This window comes from Rana temporaria, chromosome 2 (assembly GCF_905171775.1).
Source record: "Rana temporaria chromosome 2, aRanTem1.1, whole genome shotgun sequence".
NCBI lineage: Eukaryota > Metazoa > Chordata > Amphibia > Anura > Ranidae > Rana > Rana temporaria.
The window spans coordinates 432669044-432677176 of NC_053490.1; positions in this window are offsets into that span (position 1 = coordinate 432669044).

The window sequence follows — 8133 nt, forward strand, 5'->3', positions numbered from 1 at the left end:
AAGTGCTTTAAGAATCCGGGCCATAATGTACAATACATTGTTAAGAACGTAGTAGTTTGAAGCAATTCATGCACAGTGCAGTGTACAGAAAGGAGAAGTCTTTAGTAAATAGTGTGCAGCACAGAGAGGCAATGGGGAGTATACAGTATAAGGTACAGCACAGTGTAGCTGTCTGAAGAAAATAGCATACAAAATATTGTTTACAGTGGAACAGTTTCGGTGTATATAATGAACAGTACAGAGTGCAAAATAATGCATTTTGCGTATATAATGTATAGCACAATGTTCAGCAGTTTGAAGCATATAGTATACAGAATGAATCGGTTTGAAGTAAACAGTGTACAACACAGTGCAGTATGGAGTATATATTATACAGTACAGTGTTCAGAATGGATCAGTTTAGAGCAGGGGTAGGCAACCTTTCAGAAGTTGAGATCTACCTGCACAATATGGCGGAAATCCACATTAGTGTCCAGTGCTCCCACCCCCACAGTAGTGTCCTTTGCCCCCCTTCACATCATACCTCCACAGCAGTGACCTCTGCCCCCCTTCACATCATTCCCCCCACAGCAATGTATTCTGCCCCCCCTGGCATTAGTGTCCTCTGACCCCTCCCCCCCACACACAGTAGTGTCTGTTGCCCCCCCCTCCAGTAGTGTCATCTTTCCCTTTGCCCCCCCCCCCACAGTACTGCCTCTGTTCCTCCACAGTACTGTCCTCTGCCCCCTTTACATCACTCCTCCCTGTAATATCCTCTACCCCCACAGTAGTTTCCTCTAACCCCTCATAGCAGTGTCCTCTGCCCCCCTTCACATCACCCCCCCCCCCCCACTGAAATGTCCTCTGCCCCCTAGAGCAGTGTTCTGTGTCTCCCCACAAAGCAGTGTCTCCTGTCCCCCTTCATATTGTCCCCCCCCCCCACTGTAGTGTCCCCTGCCCCTTTCCCTACTGTCCTTTGCTCCACCAAAGTGTCCTCTGCCCCCCAGAAGCAGTGTCCTCTGTCCCCTTCACATCACCCTTCCCTCCACTGTAGTGTCCTTCAGTGTAAAGAAGTTTACCACTTGAAGACCGGGCCTATTCTGACACTTCTCTCCTACATGCAAAAATCTGTATTTTTTTTGCTAGAAAATTACCTAGAACGCCCAAACATTATATATTTTTATATATTTTTTAAGCCCTAGAGAACAAAATGGTGTGTGTTGCAATTTTTATGTCACATGGTATTTGTGCGATCTTTTTAAAGATACCAGGGTCATGACTGCAGCTAACTTGCCACGACGTAGCAGTATGTTGTTTAGCTGCAAGCGGTTAAAGTATATAATGTACAGTGCAGTTTTCAAGGGGTTGTGCTTACTGCAAAATCCCTTTCTAGGAGTCTATTGATGGAAAAAAAGCCTTTAAACTTTGGGTTATACTGATGCCTACTGGAGGATTGAACACTGACAAACAAAAAACTGTAGGCAAGCACAGAATAACTCCTCCAACTGCCAGTGTTTCATCAGATTAGGCAACATGTCAGATTTTGTAACGGAAGTGACGTTCTGTCGCCGCCATCTTGGTACACTCCGCAGTCGTACACACTTGGGCTGCATTCACACTATAACGCGGCATACGCTGCGTATTTTGCCGCGATTTGTAAACTTTTTTTTTTTTTCACAAAACATTTCACATTGATGTCTATGCCGAACGCCGAAAGCCGCCTGAAAAAAAGGGTCCGGGACTTGTTTTCAGGCAGCAGGCGTACGGCGTTTCGGCGGCAGGTGTGAGATGTGAACCATCTCATAAACATCAATGTAAATTCGCCCCTCCAGCGGCACGAGCGTCGCGCTTCAGGCGTATATACGCCTAGGTGTGAATGGGCTCTAAGGATTTAGTGAGAAGGCAGCAAGCAGACATGTTGTTACACCCACCGGAGTCTTGCAATTCACACTTATATAAACTCTGCTTATATAGTGAAATTCAGTATTTTGAAATCCGTCAGACTGTTTTGATGTTGATTTTTCAAAGCAGTGGTGTTCTGTCAGATTAGCAAACCTATGAGATCAGCAGGCTTGCCGCTGCTTTTAAAATTCAACATCTAAACAGTCTGACAGATTTTTAAATACTGTATTTCACAATATAAGCTCAGTTTACTGTTAAAAATAAGTGTGAAATGCATGACTCCGGTGGGTGTAACAAGATGTCTGTTTGCCGCCTTCTCACTGTATCCTTACTGTGGACGAGTGTGGGGTGTAGCAAGATGGCGGCGATGGAACGTCACTTCCATTACAAAATTGACGAAACACCAACATATATCAGTTTAGTAGCAAAGCAGTATTTTACAGTGAGAACAAAAATCCTATTTTCTTTCTTGTCCACTGATGGACACAGATGTCTTCAAGATGTCTTAAAGCTGAGGTCCACCCGTTTTTTTTTTTTTTTAAAAGCCAGCAGCTACAAATACTGCAGCTGCTGACTTTTAAAAAATGGACACTTACCTGTCCAGCGCGCCCGCAATGTCAGCAGCCGAGGCTGAGCAATCGCTCGGTCCTCGGCTGCTTCCGCCGCCATCCTTGGTGAGGGAATCAGGAAGTGAAGCCTTGCGGCATTACATCGGGAGGAAGCGATGTGTCAACATCGAAGAGGAGAGAAGAAGAAGAAAGCAGAAGGCGACAGAAGCCCGGGCACCCCCCGGCAGAAGACTTCGAAGAAGCCCAAGAGGGGGGCCGCTGTAAAAGAGCTAAAGAAGAAAGCGCCCCCCACCCCCCGGGCGGAAGAGAACCAGATGGCGGTGAAGACCGGGAACCCCCGCAGAAGACATCGAAGAAGCAGCCCCCTTCGCAAAAGAGCTAAAGAAGAGAGGGGGGCCCAGGAGCTGACTAATAAATTACTTTAAAAACCCTGTGTAGTGTGTTTTTTTACATTTTTTTTCCATCAGGTGAATGGCTAGGGGTACGATGTACCCCATACTCATTCACCTAGGGTGGGGGGCCAGCATCTGGGGGCCCCCTTATTAAAGGAGGCTCCCAAATTCTGATAAGCTCCCCTCCCGCAGACCCCGAGAACCAATGGCCAGGGTTGTCGGGAAGAGGCCCTGTCCTCATCAACATGGGGACAGGTGCTTTGGGGAGGGGGGCCACAGCGCGCCCCCCTGCCCCAAAGCACCTACCCCCCATGTTGAGGGCATGCAGCCTGGCACGGTTAAGGGGGGGGGGCGCTCGCTCATCCCCACCCCTTTCCTGACCGGCCGGGCTGCTGCGCAGATACGGGTCTGGTATGGATTTTGGGGTGAACCCCACGCCGTTTTTTCGGCGTACGGGTGTTCTCCTTAAAATCCATAGCAGACCCAAGGGCCTGGTATGCTCCTGTAGGGGGAACCAATGCCGTTTTTTTATTTGAAATTTGGCGTGTTCTCCCTCAAGATTCATACCAAATGCAGCTGACACAGTGCACTGCGGTTACCTGAGGTTATGTGCCGATAGCTGCGTAATTTCGCAGCTGGACGCATCCAGTTCTCTTTTTTCTATCCGCACAAAACCGTGGATACAGTGAAGAAAATAAGTATTTGAACACCCTGCTATTTTGCAAGTTCTCCCACTTGGAAATCATGGAGGGGTCTGAAATTGTTATCGTAGGTGCATGTCCACTGTGAGAGACATAATCAAAAAAAAAAATCCAGAAATCACAATGTATGATTTTTTTAACTATTTATTTGTATGATACAGCTGAAAATAAGTATTTGAACACCTGAGAAAATCAATGTTAATATTTGGTACAGTAGCCTTTGTTTGCAATTACAGAGGTCAAACGTTTCTTGTAGTTTTTCACCAGGTTTGCACACACTGGAGGAGGGATTTTGGCCCACTCCTCCACACAGATCTTCTCTAGATCAGTCAGGTTTCTGGGCTGTCGCTGAGAAACACGGAGTTTGAGCTCCCTCCAAAGATTCTCAATTGGGTTTAGGTCTGGAGACTGGCTAGGCCACGCCAGAACCTTGATATGCTTCTTACAGAGCCACTCCTTGGTTATCCTGGCTGTGTGCTTCGGGTCATTGTCATGTTGGAAGACCCAGCCTCGACCCATCTTCAAAGCTCTAACTGAGGGAAGGAGGTTGTTGCCCAAAATCTCGCAATACATGGCCCTGGTCATCCTCTCCTTAATACAGTGCAGTCGCCCTGTCCCATGTGCAGAAAAACACCCCCAAAGCATGATGCTACCACCCCCATGCTTCACAGTAGGGATGGTGTTCTTGGGATGGTACTCATCATTCTTCTTCCTCCAAACACGGTTAGTGGAATTATGACCAAAAAGTTCTATTTTGGTCTCATCTGACCACATGACTTTCTTCCATGACTCCTCTGGATCATCCAAATGGTCATTGGCAAACTTAAGACGGGCCTTGACATGTGCTGGTTTAAGCAGGGGAACCTTCCGTGCCATGCATGATTTCAAACCATGACGTCTTAGTGTATTACCAACAGTAACCTTGGAAACGGTGGTCCCAGCTCTTTTCAGGTCATTGACCAGCTCCTCATGGGTAGTCCTGGGCTGATTTCTCACCTTTCTTAGGATCATTGAGACCCCACGAGGTGAGATTTTGCATGGAGCCCCAGTCCGAGGGAGATTGACAGTCATGTTTAGCTTCTTCCATTTTCTAATGATTGCTCCAACAGTGGACCGTTTTTCACCAAGCTGCTTGGCAATTTCCCCGTAGCCCTTTCCAGCCTTGTGGAGGTGTACAATTTTGTCTCTAGTGTCTTTGGACAGCTCTTTGGTCTTGGCCATGTTAGTAGTTGGATTCTTACTGATTGTATGGGGTGGACAGGTGTCTTTATGCAGTTAATGACCTCAAACAGGTGCATCTAATTTAGGATAATAAATGGAGTGGAGGTGGACATTTTAAAGGCAGACTAACAGGTCTTTGAGGGTCAGAATTCTAGCTGATAGACAGGTGTTCAAATACTTATTTGCAGCTGTATCATACAAATAAATAGTTAAAAAATCATAAATTGTGATTTCTGGATTTTTTTTTTTTTGATTATGTCTCTCACAGTGGACATGCACCTACGATAACAATTTCAGACCCCTCCATGATTTCCAAGTGGGAGAACTTGCAAAATAGCAGGGTGTTCAAATACTTATTTTCCTCACTGTAACAAAACCGCAGGTAACCGTAGTGTGTGAATGATGTCATAGGAAAGCATTGTGTAAAAAATCTGCAGCTAAAAGCACCATTCTATCCGTCTGTGTGAAAGGGGCCTTATGGGTGCTGGTAAGGCCGCATTTATGGGTGCTGGTAAGGCTGCATTTATGGGTGCTGATGGTACTGAATTTATGGGTGCTGATGGTACTGCATTTATGGGTGCTGGTAAGGCTGAATTTATGGGTGCTGATGTTACTGCATTTATGGGTGCTGTTACCACATTTATGGGTGCTGATATTACTGCATTTATGGGTGCTAATGTTACTGCATTTATGGGTGCTGATATCACTGCAATTATGAGTGCTGATCTTACTGCATTTATGGGTGCTGGTAAAGCCGCATTTATGAGTGCTGATATTACTTTGTTTATGGGTGCTGGTAAAGCCGCATTTATGGGTGCTGATATTATTTTATGTATGGGTGCTGATATTATTTTATGTATGGGTGCTGATATTACTTTATTTATGGGTGCTGATATTACTGCATTTATGGGTGATGGTAAGGCCGCATTTATGGGTGCTGATGGTACTGCATTTATGGGTGCTGTTACCACATTTATGGGTGCTGATGTTACTGCATTTATGGGTGCTGATGTTACTGCATTTATGGGTGCTGGTAAGGCCACATTTATGGGTCCTGGCAAGGCCGCATTTATGGGTGCTGATATAAGAGAAGAAACAGAAAAAAACTGACTTTGAGCAGATCATAGACCAGTTTGCATCAGTGAAAGCAAGGAAGGTGCAGTTGTAATTTTTATGTAGTGCCAATCCATAATTTGTTAGTTGGAAGATTAAAGGGTTTGACTTGTAGTTTTGTCAGCTGTTTTTTTTGTTAAGGTTATCTGAAAGATGGGTTTCAAATGTTTTAACAGGGGCGCAGTTTCAGTGCTTGCCATATGCCCCATTTTCACTAGATACGCCTCTGAAAGGATGTCATCTAAGTATGTTTTATATCACAAAGGGGTTGGCACAAGAGTGCAGCGGAGCAGATACTGAAGCCAGTACCTTGCTAAATACCCAAGGTGCAGACAATAAGCCAATTTTGCCCCCCACTTATCCCGCCAGTTGCTAGGACACTAGTAGCCAGACTGCACAATGTCATTGGTTGCTATGGCACACGCGGCTGTCTGCACTACAACAACCAATGACACTGTACGGCAGGGGCCACCTGCATGCTAGCAACAAAGGACGCTATGGGGCAGGGGCTGCCTACATCCTAGCAACAAATGATTGGGCAGAGCTGTTGGCTGCTAGGACACGAGCAGCCAGGCCACACAGTGCCAAAAGCTGCTAGGAGGCAGGTGTCTGTTATGGTGCAGATGAATGTCTGGGCATACACAGGACTAAATATGCACAAAGGATGGAGGTAACAGTGTGGATACTCTGGCATCTCTGCTGCCCTCACCGTGTAATTCTAACACCCTCTGATCTGAATTTAGTTAATACACAGATGTGCAATGGAAACAAAGAATATTTGGCTTTGGAAACCAGCTCTATCTAGAAATCTGAGGGTAGCTTAAGTCGCAGTCAAGTGTTTTTTTTGTCGCAGTCAATTTTGAAGGCAGCCCCCTCTGGTGACTGCTCTACATGTCCCTGGAGTTCTGTTTTTAAAGGCTTGGTATCTGAGGAATGGAAAATGGTATGGAGATTCTGAAAATAGGCTCCAAGAACGCAAGGCGGCCAACTGAAAGAAAAAAAATCTATTCTTGAGCCTAGCAAAACACATTGGGTTTAAATATCAAACTTTCATTTGGCAATATCTTTGCTGCCAGTGGGCTAGTTAAAAATAACTTGTTTAGTAGTATCCTATTTTTCTGCTCTTCCTGGATGGAAAAACTAACATATTTGTTTCATCTAAACTATTAACATAACTATTTAAAGCTATGTGCAACTTGACTGATGGAAGAAATTACCCACACCTTGAGAGACACACCCTACAAATTTGAAAAAAAAATAATAATTTGTGGATCGTTTAAAACTTCTACTGCATATGATGGCCTGTCACAAACTTGACTCCTCACCCGACAGTTCTCCCAGCTAATTATAGCAGCTATACGCACCACAGAGAAGGAACCATTTTTTTAATTCTAACATATATTGTTTCTGGAGCAGTGACTCAGAGCCCACAGGATGATAATGATAAGCAAGTAATTAGCACTTTCAAAAGTCATCAATGGCAGTCTCAATAATATTGTGAAAGGTGTATTTTAAGTGCATTTTAAAATGTGTTGCAGTGCATTTTAACATGAAGTTTCCAGGAGTAAGGTATTTTCCAGAGCAGCTCTTAGCAATTTTTCCTTTAAGCTGGTTATATGTTCTTTTAAGTTGTGTAACCCAATTCCCATATACTGTAAGCTAAACATGTAATTTCAAAAGTAATTTTTAGAAATTCAAACCTACAGCTTTCTATAAAATACACCCAATGATCCTGCCATGGAGGTCCTTGTTCAATGACTTCCTGTTATAGGATGACACTGCTCTATTTCTGTGGTATTGTCACACAGGCTTTCAATGAAAACAGCAAAGGGTTCTTTAAACACACATTATGCAGGCATAATCCACTGTTGTCACTGTATGAAAATCTATTCTGAGAAATGCCAGTCAACCACCTGGAGTGCATGTAGAGAAAGAATGGTGGCAGCAAAGAGACTGCAGGAGATCATCATCAGTGTGAAACAACAAAGGATTAAAAAAAGCCAATTATTTATGATATGCAATACTTTTGTAAACACAATTTTATTCAGTTAAGGTTAACATCCAACTCTTGTTTAATTTGTTTGTTTGTTTGATAAAGAATTGTTACCAAATTATGCAAAACCAATATCAAAATACTAACCATTATTTTATTTTCCTGTCCCATCAATATGTCAGCAAAAGTTGAGCTTTGCTCCTTTAAATCCTAAGACCCTTGACTAGCCTTCAAAAGAGAGAGAACAGACCTGCATTAGAAAA